This window comes from Sus scrofa, chromosome 1, assembly GCF_000003025.6.
Source record: "Sus scrofa isolate TJ Tabasco breed Duroc chromosome 1, Sscrofa11.1, whole genome shotgun sequence".
NCBI lineage: Eukaryota > Metazoa > Chordata > Mammalia > Artiodactyla > Suidae > Sus > Sus scrofa.
In genome coordinates this window covers 111,567,387-111,586,323 of record NC_010443.5, presented here as the reverse complement: position 1 = coordinate 111,586,323, position 18,937 = coordinate 111,567,387, and the positions used below count along the sequence as shown (strand labels likewise).

General features: G+C 40.9%; 1 long non-coding RNA gene across 1 annotated transcript; it reads right to left on the bottom strand.

Annotated features, from left to right (window-relative positions):
• Nucleotides 317–18,678, bottom strand: LOC106508978. The gene is made up of 3 exons (XR_001306165.2): nt 15,106–18,678; nt 1,990–2,286; nt 317–638 (listed from the first exon to the last, which is right to left on the bottom strand). It is a non-coding gene; the product is annotated as an uncharacterized LOC106508978 (long non-coding RNA).

Sequence of the window (18,937 nt, the reverse complement as noted above, 5' to 3'; positions counted from 1 at the left end):
CTTTCCTTAAGGAATGGTCCATATTTGTAGTTAAGTAGTTTTCTCAATCTCTTTCATGCCAGTAGAAACTCAAATGTCCAGAAATGTCTTTTCATTTTGAACTGGCAACCTGACAGCTCATTCATTCATACAATTATCCTTAAGATTTTGTAGGATTTTGGAGTTACCATCATGGCGCAGCGGAAACGAATCCAACTACGAACCAGAAGGTTGTGGGTTCAATCCCTGGCCTTGAACAGTGGGTTAAGGATCTGGTGTTGCCATGAGCTGTGGTGTAGATGGAAGACGTGGCTCGGATCCTGCATTGCTGTGGCTGTGGCCCAAATCAACCCCTAGCCTGGGAACCTCCATATAACACGGGTGTAGCTGAAAAAAGAAAAAAACATTTTATAGGTTTTCTATAAATCTTACTGAGGTTCATTTCGTGCTCTAAAATTTATATCCAATTTTCTCAAAAACTTTTGGATTTCTATAAATCTTAATGAGGCTAACTCCATGCTCCAAAATTCACATTGATTATTCTTTTTAAAAACAGAACTCTCTTTTTACTTTGGGCTTGTCAGGTTGGAACAAGACACTTAAGTTTTGTAGAAGCCCTGAGATGGTCTTCAAATTACCACATTAAATCTTTCCAGATCCTAAAAAAAAAAAAAAAAAAAAAAAAGATTTTACAGCCACATGTGATTACATCTTTATCCTAAGGCCATTTCTTACTTTGCACATCTTTCACTGGCTACAATGCTGCTTGCAAACCAAACAGATCTTTATTTAACGAATTTTTTGTCTTCATGTACTTTTTTTTTCTTTTTACTGCCACACCCTTGGCATATGGAAGTTCCTGGGCTAGGGGTCAAATCAGAGCCACAGCTGCAGGCCTACGCTACAGCCACAGCATAGGCCAGTGGCTATAGCTCTAATTCAATCCCTAGCCTGGGAATCTTCATATGATGCAGCCTTAAAAATACAAAAACAGTTATAAGTGATATCATATGGTATTTGTCTTTGTCTTTCTGGCAACAAACAAACAAAAACCAAAAAAACCATAAAGGGAGGGACATATGTTTTCTGTGAGCAGAAGGAATTGTTGGCAATCACCTTTGCAGACAATCTACCACTATCCTTAAACTAGTAAGTGGCAGAACTGAGGCTAGAAGGTAATTGTCTGCCTTTCAATCTACTGCTTTTTCCATTATAGCTTATCTCTCACATAGCACCACTGCTTCAGTGAGACAAGCTATCTCCAGGTCCTCTACATTAGATGGTTTAGACTCTCACTAACCATAAAACTGCTATCACCTTCAGCCTTGTTATATGCAATTAGTATACAACAATGTCTTATATTTGAAGACTTGGCCAAAAGAGGAAAAAGATCTATCTGGAAAACCCAACATTCAAATAATAAGGGTTCCAGAAAGAAAGACAGGCAAAATGGAGAAGAGACAATCATCAAGAAATAACTGAAGATGATTTTCTAGAACTGAAGGCCATGAATTTTTTAGATTGAAAAAAACCACAATAAATGGAAAAACAAACCAAAGGCACATTATCGTGACATTTCAGAATAGTGGATGGGGCCAGGGAGAAGTTCCTAAATGACTCCAGAGATTTAAAAAAACACCTCATATATGAAGGGTAAGAAAGAAGAAGTCTGATACTCAAGACTCAGAAACTAGTTTCTAAATACTATTACCCAATAAATGAACCAGTTCGTGGAGCAATGGCTGATTCCAGAGATGGGACAGAGAAAATACGTGGTGAGCTTTGTGCTAAATGACTGATGGGAACATTTCAAAAAGACAGAAAAGCCACCTTGAAGAGGTTTCCACTGGTTAAAATTGGGGGTAATTTGAGCATCATACTGAATAATGATAGGAATTGGTGATACATATGCAAAAGTCTAATACCTAATTAACGTTTTCCAAAAATGGTGTTTATGCCTATGTACCTTGTGTTCATTTCCTAGGGCTGCCATAACAAATTGCCACAAACCTGGTGGCTTCGAAGAACAGAAATGTATTCTCTTGCAATTCTGCAAGTCAGAAGTGTGAAACTGAGGTATCAGCAGGCCACACTCCTTCTGGAGGCTCTCAGGGAGAATCCTTCCTTGTTTCTTCCAGCTCCTCTTGGCCGTCAATATTCCTTCTGGCTGCATCTCTCCAGTTTCTTCCTCCATCTTCACAAGGTCCTCTTCTCTGTTCCTTTGTCTTCTCCTCTTCTGTCTTTGAGAAGAACATTTTTTTCTCCTCTTCTGTCTTTGAGAAGAACATTTCTCACTTGACTTTGGACCTAGAAAGTTAAGGATAACCTCATCTTAGATCTGTAACTTAGTCATATGTGCCAAGACCCATTTTTTTTTTTTCCAAATCAGGAAATATTCACTGATTCTGAGGCTTAGGCTGTACACATAAGCTTGGGGGCCACATACATCCCACAATACACCCTTTCTCAGGAGACTTCTGAGTGATATACGTCACCAAAACGGGAGAATAAAGCAACAATCGGAAGCACTGGGTCCAGAAAATGAGGGATTCAGTGCAAAAATAAGTGAACAGAATTCCCAGAATGATGGAGAAGCAAGAACTTGGAACAACAGCTGTGTAACAGGTATACAGAGCAACCAGTCTACACTGGCAAAGAGGACTGAAGGCACTGGCATGAAGGCCTCAAAAAGAGTGGGAGGGAGTTCCCATCATGGCTCAGTGGTTAGCGAATCCAACTAGGAAACATGAGGTTATGGGTTTGATCCCTGGCCTTGCTCAATGAGTTAAGGATCTGGCGTTGCTCTGGTGTAGGTTGCAGACGCAGCTTGGGTCCGGAGTTGCTGTGGCTCTGGTGTAGGCCGGCAGCTACAGCCCCCATTTGACCCCTAGCCTGGGAACCTCAATATGCCGCGGGAGCAGCCAGAGAAATGGCAAAAAGACAAAAAAAAAAAAAAAAAGTGGGAGGAAGCAATTACCCCAAGTGTTCCAAGGTACTGAGAAAAAAACTAACAGCTTCAATGGGTGGCTTGGGAATGCATTAGTGAATGTAACAAGAAAAACTATTAAATGGAATGTTCCTAGAAAACAAAACGTTAGTGCAGCATGCTATAAACAATGTTTTTGTTTTTGTTTTTTGTCTTTTCTAGGGCCACACCAGTGGCATATGGAAGTTCCCAGCCTAGGGGTCTAATCGGAACTGTAGCCACCAGCCTACACCACAGCCACGGCAACATGGGATCCAAGCTGTGTCTGTGACCTACACCACAGCTCACGGCAACGCCAGATCCTTAACCCACTGAGCAAGGCCGGGGATCGAACCCACAACCTCATGGTTCCTAGTTGGATTCATTAACCACTGAGCCACGACAGGAACTCCAAACTGAATGTTTACATCCACCCCCTGACCCTGTCATGTCTTGAGGCCTAATCCTCCATGTGAGGGTATTTAGAAATGGGACCTTTGGAGGTGATTAGGTCATGAAAGCAGAACCCTCATAAGGGATTAGCACTTTTATAAAAGAGGCCTTAGAATGCTCCCTCACCCTGCCACACACGAAGTTACAGTGAGGAGATGGCTGTCCGTGAACCAGGGAAGTGGGTCCTCTCCCAATCCTGATCTTGGAATTAGCCAGCTCCAGAGAAATAAATTTCTACTGTAAATATGCCACACAATCCATGGCAGTTTGTTATAGCAGCCCAAATGGACTAAGACACAACATACTATATTCTCCAAAGATGACCACAATGTTTCCCATCCTAGATGATCTAGAATTTTGCACTCCCCACCAAGAGTAAGAGGGTATGCCCACTCACCTTGAATCTCAGAACCTGTAGTAAATTATCTGACCAACAGAACCCAGCCTGAGTCATGTTATGTGACTTCTGAGGCTAGATCATGAATGTATTTCTACCTTGTTTACTTGGGACATGTGCCTTGGAATCCAGCCACCATGCCATGAGGAAGCCCAAGCAGCCTATGGAGAGGACCTGAAGTCTACAGCTCACCACCAGTACCAACCTGACATCTACGTGACCTATCTTGAAAGTAGACAATCTAGCCTTCAGTTGAGCCATCCCAGCTGAAGCTGAGCCAACCAAGCTATGTGCAAACTGCAAACTTGTGAGCAAAACACATTCGTATTGTTTTAAGAAACTCATTTTGGAGGTGGTTAGTTATGCAGCACTAGATACCTGAAACAGTTGCTATGAGACAGAAATGTAAACATAGTATATTACATGGCTAGGTTTAGCTTCTATAATCATAATTCTGTAAACAATATTAGAGAAAAACAATGTAACCATTTTGAGAGTATATGTTTATGTGTGTGAGGAATAAAAGACGTTATTTTTCATTTTACACAGTAGATACTATTTAAAACTGATAAATTAAAAAATACTGGCAAGTTATTTAGAAATATATTGGTGAATCTCCACAAGAAATATCTACAAATGTCTACAATGTTTGGCTTTGGGGAGCAGAAGTTATGGGTACTGTCAATCAAGGTAAGTAATTGCTATCCAGGAGTGTGTGTGTGTGTGTGTGTGTGTTGTGTGCATAAGGTATGGAAAATACAAATTCCTGATTAAATACACATTCAGGTTTTTTTATTTGTTTTTTGCTTTTTAGGGCTACATCTGCATCAAATAAAGTTCCCAGGCTAGGGGTCAAATTGGAGCTTCAGCTGCTGGCCTACACTGCAGCTCATGGAAATGCTGGATCCTTAACCCACTGAGCAAGACCAGGTATCAAACCAGCATCCTCATGGATACTAATTGGGTTCGTAACCTGCTGAGCCACAACAGGAACTCCCATAGTCAGCCCTTTTCCTTAGCAACAAAACCTTTTTCTTTAAAGTGGGGAGCAATGTATTCAGTTTAGATTACAATGTTCAGCTTCTTTGGAATTAGATGTGTCTATTTAATTTTTAGCCGAGAATCAGCTAATGAAATTAATGAGGTAGGATTTTATGAAAATCTCCTTAAAAAGGAAACAGACAATTGGCATGAGGTTTTTGTTGCTGCTGTTGTCATTTGTTTTGTTTTGGTCTTTTTGCTCTCACCCCCCTTTTTTCTCCTACTTCCTTTGCCTAATACTTGATGTGATGTCTGGAGTCCCTCAGTTACTGTGGACCTTGTGGAAAACTGGAAGCTGAGAACTAGGCCCAAAGAATGGGCAACGACAAGCTTGAGGATGATAACAAAAGCACAGGGCAAAAAGTCAGGACGAGGCTGTTTCCCTGGTGAATGTACAACCATCAATTTCATCCTGAAATGCTTTCCTCCAGATTTCTTTTACTCCAAAGAAAAAAAGAAAATTCTACCTTATTGAAATTACCTACATCCAGTCTCTGTTACTAATAAATAAGCTTATTTGTAACATATAGAGTCATATAGAATTCATGTGTAAATACGTGGCTTTTAGAAAAATTCACTTGTAAGACTTAGCCAAAGATAAAAATTAAAAGACGAGAGACAATGAAGGGAGGGAGGGAGAGAGGAAGAAGAGACTCAGAGACTGAATCAGTTAATAGGAGTGGGGCTTGGCGGGAACCAGCCCCAGGGTATTGTTCTGTTGCCACTTCTTCCTGTCCCTCTGAAATCTTCCAAAACCTCAGTTTTCTCATTTGTGATACTGCAAGACAGGTGGGAAGATGAAAGTATAAAAAGCGCCCGGCATATTGTAGGGGTTGGGAAAACAGGGGCTATTTCATCAGCTGTTTGAGCCCTTTCAGCATCAAGCCCTACTGAACTCAAGAGTAAGGTTTCAACAAATGTTTCTCAAGTTAAGGGACTGTGACCCAAACCACAGAAAGAACTCAGTGTGGACAAACTGCAATTTCTGTTTTGTTTTGGGATATTTTCAGGGAAACGTCCACAGTAATGCCAACCTCTCTTTCCCAGCTATAACATATACTTTTTGTCTCAATTCATTCTCGACAAAGCACCCAGAATACCTTTCTAAGAAACAATTCTGATGACAAACACTGCTCTCTGGAAACCCTTCTCTGTAGGGTCCGAGGGACAAGGGACGTGACAGTCGTGTTTCCCTTCACTCTCACTTTGCACCACTGCTGGTCACAATGGGGCCTCCACAGGCCTTTCTGCATGCAGCTTCCCTGCCTGGAATGCCCTTTCCCACTTTCCTCAGTGATGAGTTTCTCCTCATCCTTCAAGCCTCAGAGCAAATGTTATGTTCTCATGAAAGAAAGTGTTTCCCAAGCCCATCAGGCAGATTTGGCTCTAATCTGTCTCTCGAGACAGTTTTGTTGTTGTTTTTAATGGCTGCACCAGCAGCATATGGAAATTCCTGGGCCAAGGACTGAATCTGAGCCACAGCTAAGACCTACACTGCCGCTGCAGCAATGCCAGATCCTTTAACCCACTGTGCTGGGCTGGGGATGAAAACTGAGCCTCCTCTGTGACCTGAGCCACTGAAGTCAGATTTAACCCAATGCACCACAGCAGAAACCCAAGAGTTTTTTTTTTTTTTTTTTAAGGAAGCGTTCTCTCTTCACCTTTATTTTTATTATTTATTTATTTATTTTTGGCTAGGGATCAGATCTGAGCTGTTGTTGCGATCTACCCCACAACTGCAGCAACACAGGGTCCTTAGCCCACTGTGCCTGGATGGGGATTGAACCTGCATTCCAGCACTCCAGAAACACCCCAATCCCACTGGGCCAGAGTGTCTAGCACTGTTAAAGCTCAACTATCACCTTGCATTATTACTCTTTTATTTGTTGGTCTCTGTACCTAGGCAGGAGCTCCCTGAGGACAGGTGTTTGTTTGTTACCTGTTGTGCTGACACTGTCTTACTCAGTATCTTTTGGAGATTTCTGTTAGTATCCTATAGGGACTTCTCTCCAGAAACACATTGCCTTGCCCTTATTCATACTTGAACTCACCTGGCAAAAATTAAAGGGCTGACAGTATCTAGTGTGGTTGGAAATGGTGAAATGGGGAGTCTTACAAGTTACTAGTGGGCAGGCAATGTAGCAGTATCTATTAATATTTAAAACATCTATGCCCTTTGATTTAGTGATTTTTGCCTCTACAAAGTTATCCTGAAAAGGGTGTCATAACCAACCACGCCAATACATGTATAAAGATTTTTATTGTAGCATTATAAAGTTGATATACCCTAAGTGCTCATCAATAAGGCTAAATTAAATTTATGAAATACCTGGGAGTTCCCATTGTGGCTCAGTGGTAACAAGCCTAGCTATGATCCATGAGGATGTGTGTTTGGTCTCTGGCCTTGCTTAGTGGATTAAGGATCTGGTGTTGCCATGAGCTGCAGTGTAGTTCACAGAAGCAGCTTGGATCTTGCGTGGTTGTGGCTGTGGCTGTGGCGTAGGCCAGCTCTGATTCAACCCCTAGCCTGGGAATCTCCATATGCCATAGGTTCAGCCCTAAAAAAGCAAAAAAAAAAAAAAAAAATTATGAAATACCTGTGTTGTGTTGTTGACTTAAGCTAGAGTAGACTGACGATACAGACAGTTTTCAAAAATATCTAGTAAAATAGAAGAGAAAGTAGAATGTGAGAGTAAACCTGTGTCTCGTTGGCATACTAAGTGACAATAGTGATATATAAAACATTATGAAAATGGATTTGGCTACAAATAGCCATCCCATCATGATCATTCTTATATTAAGTTGCTGAGATATTGGGATGCTTCCTGAGCCATCAGAGTAGCATCTCACTTCCTGCCTCAGCACATTTTGTTGCATTTTTACAGTTTATCAAGTCAAAGGATAAATATTTCAAACTCTACCAGTCTCTGTTGTTCCTTCAAGGAGCATTTTCCACATAATGTTGCACAAATATATATACAAATATAGGTGTTAAGTGTCTGGAAAAATCCTAATTCAGTAATAAAAAATATATGGCTTAATCATAAGAGTTTGCTCAAAATAGGACAGCATTTTTCATGAAATAAAATGCTTGGTGAGTACGAAAACACACATAAAGATACCTACACCTTGAATGTTTTTACCTTTTTAAATTTCTACTAGACACATTTTGAGTGTTTTGAATATTTTTAAACTTTGAAGACCTTACAATTCCTGAGTTTTTTGTTGTTGTTGTTGCTGCTTTTGCTGCAGCATATGGAGATTCCCAGGCTAGGGGTCTAATTGGAGCTACAGCTGTTGGCCTATACCACAGCCACAGCAATGTAGGATCCCAGCCGCGTCTGTGACCTACACCACAGTTCATGGCAATGCCGGATCCATAACCCTCTGAGCGAGACCAGGGATTGAACCTGCAACTTCACAGTTCCTAGTCAGATTTGTTTCCGCTGCACCACGACGGGAACTCCACAATTCCTGAGTTTTAAAAATGTCAGTCAGACTAATATGACTAATTTGATTCTAGTATTTGTGTTAATATTTATGTATGTACTGCACATTTACATACTTACATATGTGTGTGGGTATATACATGGATATTCACACACATGCAAATATATGAGAGGATATACACCACGTTGATGTAGATGAGCTGCTGAGAAAGAAGACTGGTCTGTACGTGTAAAGGAGAATGCTCACTTTTTATTTTATACACTTCTTTATATTATTTGATTTTTGTTAACAATGAATACATGTTACTTCTATAATTTTAAACATAGTTGAAAAAAAGAAAAAGATATATACCTAATAAAAAGAGGGCTTCCCTCTCACACTTTAAGATTATGACAGCCTGTACCTAGATTTTGGGGAAAACTTCAGTCTTCTTGATGGTATTTTTCATGTATCAAGAAAATTAAAAAACTATAGAGTAAAAGTTCGCTATCACAGCACCCTCTGCTGACACTCAATCTAGTAAAAGTGTGTTTTAGATTCCTTTAATCATAATTTATGACAATACAACCAGGTGGGGCCAGAGCTTACAAAGTTCATATACTACATGGGGCGGGGGTTGCTAAACAAATTAACATAATAAATAAGATACCTTGTGGCATGAGGTTTATGGGAAGGTAGAACATACTTCTTTACTCATATAACCTTTGTCTTATTTGTAGTACTTCTTTCCCTCATGGTCCTATGACTGTTTGTGTATTGGTCTAAACCATCAGACTGGGAGGTCCCTGTTCCATCTTTGCAACTCTAGCACCTTGCCCAGTGTGGACCCATGACAGGCTCTCCATCTTTACAGACCTGACTTTGCTAGACCATTCTCTACTGCTGATTCCTGTGCTAGTCATCAGTGACTTCAGGAGGCAGAAGTACTGGTCCTAGCTCCCATCCTAATTGGGTGTACTTGGACAAATCACCCAGGCTCACTGGTTCTGTTCCTTATCTGGAAAATGAGGGCTTTGACTAAAAAATCTTGCAACGCTTTTTCAGCGCTAAAACGCAATCCTTAATATGCAAATATAACTGATTTAGGCACATTAATAGATAGAGGCACATGGATGTCACTAAACATAAACAGGCCTTATGTACTCATGAAAACAGACTCAGTAAAGATTTCTAAACGGAAGTGCTTTTATTAACAGGTAATTTATTACTCTGATTTATATGTAATAAATCATTTTTTTAAATCAAATACTGGCGGGCTTCATTCTCTGCATTCCATTTTTGTCCAAATTGGGAAGAGTATCCCTTGTGTAATTGAATAAATCCATAAGAAATTATTGTTTTAAATCAGACTGTGGATCAACCCCCAGCATGTTTTTAGTCCTTAAGTTATTCAAACATATAGCTGTGACTGAGAAACATCACTTTAAGGTAACAAGAGACTGCTAGAATATTATCAAAATAAAAATAACAGGCAACTGTTAAATATCTCTAATGTTGCAAAGGAATTTAGATTTCTAATGATGGGAACCTGTGATGACATATTCAGATAACTAGACACAGAAGTTTATGATGCTATTAGTACTGATAATGTTCAAAAATTCTGTGAGGTGACATTGGCAAAGAACAAGTAGTGTGAAGCTATTTTGCAACCCAAGCGCCAGAGATGTGGGAGGACGTGGGAAGCTGGGGTAGAGCTATGCCAGGTACCAAGGGACGAGCTAAGGACATTATGATTTGTTAAAAATTTCAAAGAACAAGGGCAGAGTCTGAACAAGAGATGAAGTCAAGATTCTGCAGCAGGAACACCATAGAAGCAAGGAGGACAAAGCCAAGGAGCAGGGCAGACAGGCTGCAGGTGAGGCTGAAGTTGCACCCACTTGCCCCTGGGGCCCAAGGACCGTGGTGGTAACCAGGGGTCAGGCTTGGCTAACAGGAAGAACAGAAACGAATGCTGAATCATCTCTGCCATTTCTTCAAACAACATTGCAAAAGAGAACAAGGAGGAGGAAAAGAGGACAGTGGAAGAGAGCACTGTGAGGGGGATACTGTGTCATCAGGACAGAGAGAAAGGGACTGAGAGTCTGTACTCCCACCCACGCAGGCCTTCATCTCAGTTTATGCATCTGGGAACTGAACATTTAAGTCCGGATCTTCTGTAAGGTTTTTTTGCTAGCTGTTAAAATTTATAAGAGCTTGCTAAAACAAAATTTCAAATTCTCTAAGACTCCATTAAGATTCATCATCTGGGAGTCCCCTTTGTGGCTCAGTGGAAACAAATCTGACTAGTATCCATAAGGATGCAGGTTTGATCGCTGGCTCCGTTCAGTGGGTTAAAGATTCCGTGTTGCTGTGAGCTGGGATGTAGGTCACAGATGTGGCTTGGAACCCAAGTTGCTGTGGTTGTGACTTAGACCAGTGGCTACAGCTACAATTTGACCCCTAGCCTGGGAACTTCCATATGCTGAGGGTAAGGTCCTAAAAAGACAAAAAAAAAAAAAAAAAAAAAAAAAATCACCATCCGATCTTATTACTCAGGCAGCAGAATTTCCGTTCTGACTCTAAGCTTAACACTTTGGCATCTGGTTTTCCTGGGGCCATTGATAAGAATTCCTGACTGCTTTCTATGAGGGTGGATCCCAGGACAGTGTTAGAAGCAAAAGGCAAACAGATGGGAGAGTTGCTCTAAGCAGCTCTAGTTGCAGCGGGGCGGCGGTGGGGCAGGGTAGGGTGGGGGGTGGGTTGTATTGTTTGTCTTTTCTCTTTTCAAATGAGAGCTTAGTCTTTCCCAAATCCCACTGCTCCACTCCCTAATTTGGAGATGAACCAGATGATTTCACTGGTCTTTCCCTTCTCTGGTTTCTATGACTCACCAACTACAGCAACCAGGGTGGGGTTAAAACAACCCTAATACTCAGGTTATGTGGCAGCTCAAAAGGAAAGAATCTAAGAAAAACTGTTAAGATGGTAAAAGGAAAAAAAAAAAAAAATACTCCTAACCCATTCATCTTTCCTAGGAGGTCTTCCTATATCCAGTGTCCCATATCTATCCTCTTTAATTATTAGTTACATGAACGTTTTATCAAGTTTTACGCATAATTTCCTATGAAATTGGTAAAATGCTTAATCTAGTACAGACAGAAGCCTAGTTGGTTTTGATCACTCACCTCCCTGAAATAGCTGCCAGTATCTGTCTGACTATCACAATCAGGGCAAATTCATTCAGTTTAACACAAAGTATCTACTATAGGTCAGATACTAGGGAAAGATAGCATAGCAGATGCATGATAGGAAAAAAACATGGTTAACTCCAACTTCAAGATCTGATGGAGGTAAATAAGTAATTGCAATTTGACAAATACATCAGAAATGAAATCAAAGTGCTGGGGGAGCCCAAGGACAATTGAGTTTTAGAGAAAGGAAGCAAGATATTCCCTCTCAGCCAGTGCCTTCACGGTTACTCATAGCTATTTGAAGTCATTGAGCAATCGTAAAAGAGGAAATGTAACGTATACCAAACTGCTCTATAGTCACAGGAAGCGTCAATGTAGAGAAGTGTGACTGTTAATTTTCAAACAAACCATATTCCAGTATAAAAACAGGTCAAGAGGATTAGTCACGGGAGAAGGTATATAGGGATTTAATGCCACCACTGTGAAAATTATGGAAAAATTTTTGGAACTCCTCTACTTAAGAATTACCCTCAGAGCCTAAGGCAAATCCTGGTCACTTGAGAGGAGTTTTGAGGAACAGATGAAGGTCACTTTGAGCCAAGGCTTGTGACTAAGAGAGTAAAGGAGAGTAGGAGGAGAGGATATTGCCAACCAGGGTTAAAAATACACAAAACCATGATCAGGCCCTCATTTGATTATAATGTCTGATGGATCAGCAATATTTCTTTTTCTAGTTTTAAGGAAGTTTGATTGTTCTGATATAAGGTCAAAGTGGATAGCTACCAGTTCAATATGCTTTCAGAGCTCCTAGGAAACTAAATATTCAAAATTATGCAATACTATTTTTTTAGCCATGCCTGTGGAATGTAGAAGTTCCTGGGCCAGGGATCAAACCCACACCATATCAGTAACAATACTAGATCCTTAACCCCATGAGCCACCAGGGAATTCCTATGCAATACTATATAAAACAAATTTTTTTTTGGTGCAAATGTCCAAAAAAACAGTGGACTGAAATGGAATCTTCAATAACAATAACTAAGGATGAATTACTTATACACCAAAAAAAAAAAAGTCTCAAAAAACCAATACCCTATAGTGAGGTACCACCTCACAGCAATCAGAATGGCCATCATTAATAAGTCTACAAATAACAAATGCTGGAGAAGCTGTGGAGAAAAGGGAACCCTCCTACACTGTTGGTGGGAATGTAACCTGGTACAACCACTATGGAAAATAGTATGGAGGTACCTCAGAAAACTAAATATAGAACTACTATATCATCCAGCAATCCCACTCCTGGGAATATATCCAGACAAAACTTTCATTGAAAAAGATATATGCGAATCAATGTCCTCCAAATAAATAAATCAATTAAAAAAAAGATATATGCACCTGTATGTTCACTGCAGCACTATTCACAATAGCCAAGACATGGAAACAATTTAAATGTCCATCGACAGATGAATGGATTAAGAAGATGTAGTACATATACACAATGGAATACTACTCAGCCATAAAAAAGAACAAAATAATGCTATTTGCAGCAACATGAATGCAATTAGAGATTCTCGTACTAAGTGAAGTAAGTCAGAGAGACAAACACCGTATGCTATCACTTATATGTGGAATCTAAAATATGGCACAAATGAACCTATCTATAAAATAGAAACAAACACATGGACATAGATAATAGACTTGTGTTTGCCAAGGGAGGGGGAAGGAGTAGGACGGACTGGGAGTTTGGGGTTAGTAGATGCAAACTATTGCATTTGGAGTGGATAAACAATGAGATCCTGTTGTACAGCATAGGGAACTATATCCAACCACTTGGATGGAACATAACGGAAGATATTACCAGAAAAAGAATGTGTGTGTGTGTGTGTGTGTGTGTGTGTGTGTATAATTGGGTCTTTGCTGTACAGCAGAAATTGACAGAACCCTGTAAATAAACTATAATAATAATAAAAAACACTCTCACAGGCAAGGGAATAGCCACTGAATGACATCAGCCTTCTGCAGGTCTCTAACAAAACGTATTAGGGATTTCCCGTTGTGGCTCAGTGGTTAACAAATCTGACTAGGAACCATGAGGTTGCAGGTTCAATCCCTGGTCTGGCTCAGTGGGTCAAGGATCTGGTGTTGCCGTGAGCTGTGGTGTAAGTTGCAAACACAGCTCGGATTCCAAGTTGCTGTGGCTCTGGCATAGGCTGGCAGCTACAGCTCTGATTAGACCCCTAGCCTGGGAACCTTCATATGCCTCAGGTGCAGCCCTAGAAAAGACAAAAAAACCACAAAAACATATTCAGTTAATACCATCAGTCCTTTTCCCTTTCTAGAGCCAGCGGTATTCTTGTGGGCATTCTGGAGAACTGGAACAAACTTAGATGGAACCCCAGATGGCTGAAAAGGAAACGGAAAAGGTACAGAGCTAGAGGATACAGAGTCAGTCTGGAGAACTCCACCAGCCAGTCCTCACAAAGGTTGACTTCTCAGCCAAGACATGGAAGCAACCTAAATGTGTACTGACAGATAAAATGGATAAAGAAGATATGGTGCAGGTATACAATGGGATATTATTTAGCCATAAGAAAGAATGAAATAATGTCCTTTGCAGTAACATGGATGGACCTAGAGATTATCATGCTGAGTGAAGTAAGTTAGACAAAGACAAATATCATAAGATATCACTTACATGTGGAATCTAAAAAAGGATACAAATGAACTTACAAACAGAAGCAGACTCACAGACTTTGGAAACAATCCTATGGTTACCAAAGGGGAAGGGTGGGGGGTAGGGAAGGACTGGGAGCTTGAGATGGCATATGCACACTATGGTATATAGAATGGATGGTCCACAGAGAACTCTACCCAGTATTCTGTGATAACCTATATGGGAATGGACATGTGTGTGTGTATAACCGAATCACTCTGCTGTACAAAGGAAATAAACAACATTGAAAATCAACTATACTTTAATGAAACTAATGAACAACCCCCCCCCCAAAAAAAAAACAAAGGTTGACTTCTCTCCTGGACAGCAGTTATTCTTCCTTTATAAATAGAAATCACTTCTGAGAATTGTTTTGTTTTGTTTTTGCCAAACCCTCAATGCATGAAAGTTCCTGGGCTGAGTACTGAATCTGAGGTGCAGCTGTGACCTACACCACAGCTGTGACCTACATTGGATCATTAACACACTGTGCTGGGCCAGGGTCTGAACCCATGCTGCCTCAGAGACAACTGGAATCCTTAACCCACTGTTCCACAATGGAACTCCCATTTCTCAGAATTGTTAACATTGATTTTGTTAGTCTTTTAACAAGTTGGTCTGTTAATAAGTTAGGAACCTGAGAAAATTATCTGTCTTGTATTGTCAAACCCTATGAAGTCTGCATGTGCTTGATACCAAAGTGAAAAGGAATGAGGGGTGGGGGCATGTCCTGAGACCCACATGGGTTGGCAATGTTGGTCTCCATATTACCATCAAGCTTCAACTGGTTAAGTCTGATTTTTTCTTTCAAGGCTATATCATACATTTTAAAGACTTAAACATTAACATAAATATCACATAAACATTGAAACAAAAAAAAAAAAAGAAAAAAAAAAACATTTAAACATTCTTGGGAGGAGGTCGTGTCATGACTTACCAAATCCTCAAGTGCCCGAGGGAGGGCAACTTGGATTTCGATTTGGGCACTGGGCTCAGCTGCTTGGCTCACTTTCTTTTTCTTTTCTAGACTCCAGAGGGTTAGGAGAGTCCAACTAGGTAAAAGTAACACTTAAAGAGTTAACCATCCCTTTAAAAGTAATCTTGTGGAGGAGGGTACCAAGCCCTAACCCCCACCCCTGCCCCTGATTTAGAATCCACTTCTAGGTGGTACAACTGGAATTTGATTCTCCAAAGAACAACTTTGGCAAAGGAACCCTGACCTCATTTATCTTGGAGCCCTAGAGCAAGGAGAGGCATCTGACTTACCCTGTGTGAGGAGCTGTAGTACCTTTTACCCATTTCTGACGTGTCCAGCCCCCGTAGATGTAAGATCTGCACCTTCTATCTCATTGGCTTGGCCACATTCTCACAAACATGGTGGGCATATTTGGGGCCAAAGAAACAAGGTGAACAGATTGCCAAGTAAGACCGATCACTATAACCTCAGGTTTAGATCGAACTATAACCTTCCATGATCTCCCCGCCCTCAGACTTTGGTAGTTTCCATTCTGGCTCCCAATCTATCTGACACGTCACAGCCATATTTTCCGTGATAGAAGTTTAATTGTGTTGCCCACTTTTACGGCCACCTGTATTAAAAAAGCTTTTGATTACGCTCCATCTCAAGACAATACCCGCAGCCTCTAAGAAGGCACTCATGGCTCTTCATTGACAAGTTCTCCCCAGCACACATTCTTAGGCTCTTTTTGGTCCCATCATGATAGGCATCCTGGCCAGGACTCAGGCACACTGAATAGCCTGCCATTTAAACATGTTGTGCATGTTTGTACCTCTACAGCATGGATCATAATTTGTCCCTCAGCTTGAAATTTCCCCTCCAGCTTGACAAATTCCTTTGAAGTTTTAGCTCAAATGACATTTCTCATTGATGTGATCTGACAATACTTCACATTTACACAGTGACTTGCAGTTGGAAAAGAAGTTTTATATCCATTATTTATTGGACGGCCACTAGAGCCTGTAGAATATGCCAGGAAGGCATGAAATTCTGGATTTTACAGATGAAAAGAACAAGGCTCAAAGAGAGGAGAGATACAGCCTTAGCAAATGGTGGAGTTGAGAGCAACTCAGGGCTTTCTGCTCCCCCCTCACCACTTGCCTTTCCCAACAGACTCCAGCTCTACACTGGCTACTTAGAAGTAGAAGCTCATACCTCTCCCTGCTGCAGCTTCTGACAGTCTTAACATTCTGAAGACTTCCCCAACTGCTGGATGCGAATTAACTCTAGCAGGGGCCCCTGGGAAGTGGAACTCTAGGCTGACAGCAAACTCAGCACTCCCTTATATGCGAAATGACATTTTGGCCTTAGGCACATACTAAGTTACACAGTCCTTCCTCCTTATGGGTAAAAGTTTGCAGGCACTAGAGTGCAGCATTAAAAAAAGCCAAACTGAATTAGGGACTGACCTACCACTTTATTAGCCTCCCAAGCACACATATACAGAGACCTTGAAGCCTGATGCACTGTGATTTCAGTCTCCCTCATCCTCTTCCAGAACTCAGAACTAGCTGTGCATTTCTGTGGGGCTGCGTATTGGAATCAGATGGACTCCCTCCAGCTGGCCATCATGGCACTTGGGAAACTACAATTTGCATCACTTCTGGTGGGGCAGAGGGTAGACATTATACTTGCAAAATGTATTCAATTATTAATTTTTCACATTTGTAAAACTGCTATTTGCATATTGTTGGGACCCAAGACTAGTTAAAAATAAAACACAAACTCCATAAAATAAGTTCTGTTTCTTAATTGTTTGGAAAAGTTGACTTTCTCATTCAATTAAACAAAGAGATTGAAATCACTTCATTATCTATTCTGGACTCATTTCTCACTTCCATTTGAAAGCTTCAGGAGCAAATTTAAATACTGTCTCAGGGAGGATTCTGCAGTCAGTAAGACTGCTCCTGGACACAACATCCTATTTATTTGGAGTCCTAGCTACAAGGCTAAATCCAAAAAACCTTACTGCAGTCTAAGTTAGGCAGAAGTTTTTTTATTTTTATTTTTTTGCTTTTTTTAGGGCCGCACCCTAAAAAAGATTTCCAGGCTAGGGGTTGAATCTGAACTGCAGCTGCTGGCCTATACCACAGCTACAGCAACGCGGGATCCAAGCCTTGTCTGCGACCTAAATTGAAGTAAGGGTTTTTAGCTTTAATGGCCTTTCTCTCCGGAAGAACGACTCCCCAAAATATCAAGGGAAATGCCAGAGAAACACCGATTGTCCAAGCCCAGAAACCTTTGTTTCCCCGGACCTGACTCATTAAACTTTAACTGATAAAACAATCTGGACAAGAAACAGACCTTCTCGGCAAAAAAAAAAAATATTTCCATACTTAGCCCCCCTAAACATTCAACCCCCCAACCCTCAATGCAGTAGCCCAGTCTTGTTCTAAGACTTACTACTGCCCCTCCTTGCCTAATAAAGACGATCTGGCTCTGTTGAGATCATTTCCATGTTTCCCCTCCCCTTCACTGCCCCTTCATTTTCCTTACATACACCACAGCTCACAGCAACACCAGATCCTTAACTCACTGAGCAAGGCCAGGGATGGAACCCAAATCCTCATGGATTCTAGTTGGATTCATTTCCGCTGCACCACAAGGGAACTCCCTAGAAGTCTGTTGAAAGACCAGTTTGCAAACTGGGGAGGAGTTGAGTTTACCTGGCATTGGAGGATGTCTTGCAGTGGGTGAGGCCTCAAGGGTTGTGTGTTAAAAGCAGGCTTCTTTTCAGTATGCCAGCTGATTGGACATGGGTCTCTCTTTGATAAGCTTTTTTTTTTGTCTGCCCCAGAAAGAACCACAGATTACATATTCATGCCCAAATTTTGGGTGCCAGAATGTCTTTAAGAAGTTTTAAATGTGGTATTTCCCAAACTGTTAAGTCTAACCTGGACTTGTACTTATTTTATTGCTCTTGTATGAGATATAGTAGCATCAGATAAGACAGTACTGTAAAAATATATCCAAAACATGGAACTTCATTCTTCTTTTCCTTCTGGCCTCACCTGCAGCATGTGGAAGTTCTCAGGCCAGGTACTGAACCCATGCCACAGCAGCAAACCAAGCTAATGTGGCACAAAGAAACTATGCCCCAAGAGGTTACCAAATTTCATTCTTTCTTAAAGGGATATTGGTATGGCCTTTAATAAACACAAATTTTAAAATTTTTCTTGTGTAGGGCTCATAGCTGCCCTTGGATTTGCCTTGGTTACTAAGAATCTAAGACTGAGTAAGAGGCACCTTAGCTATATACAGTATATGGTGAAGCTCTAGGGTATCAGCACAACTTAGTATGTGTTGATGGAACATCTGGAGGCTGCCTGGCCCTGTGCTTGGTCTTGGGTCAGACACACAGCTGTATAAAAACATAATTGCTGGGAGTTCCCGTAGTGGCTCGGTGGTTAATGAACCTGACTAGTATCCATGAGGACAAAGCTTCAATCTCTGGCCTTGCTCAGTGGGTTAAGGATCAGACATTGCCATGAGTTGTGGTGTAGCCTGCAGATGCCGCTCAGATACCACGTTGCTCTGGCATAGGCCGGCAAAAACAGCTCCAATTAGACCTCTAGTCTGGGAACCTCCATATGCTGCAGGTGTGGCCCTAGAAAAGACAAAAAGACCCCAAAAAAATAAAAAAATAAAATTTGCACTATTATGTGTGTTTGTATGTGTGTATATCACTTTGCTGTACATCAGAAATTGATAAACTATAATAAAAAAAGAAAAAAATTGTGGTATTATAATG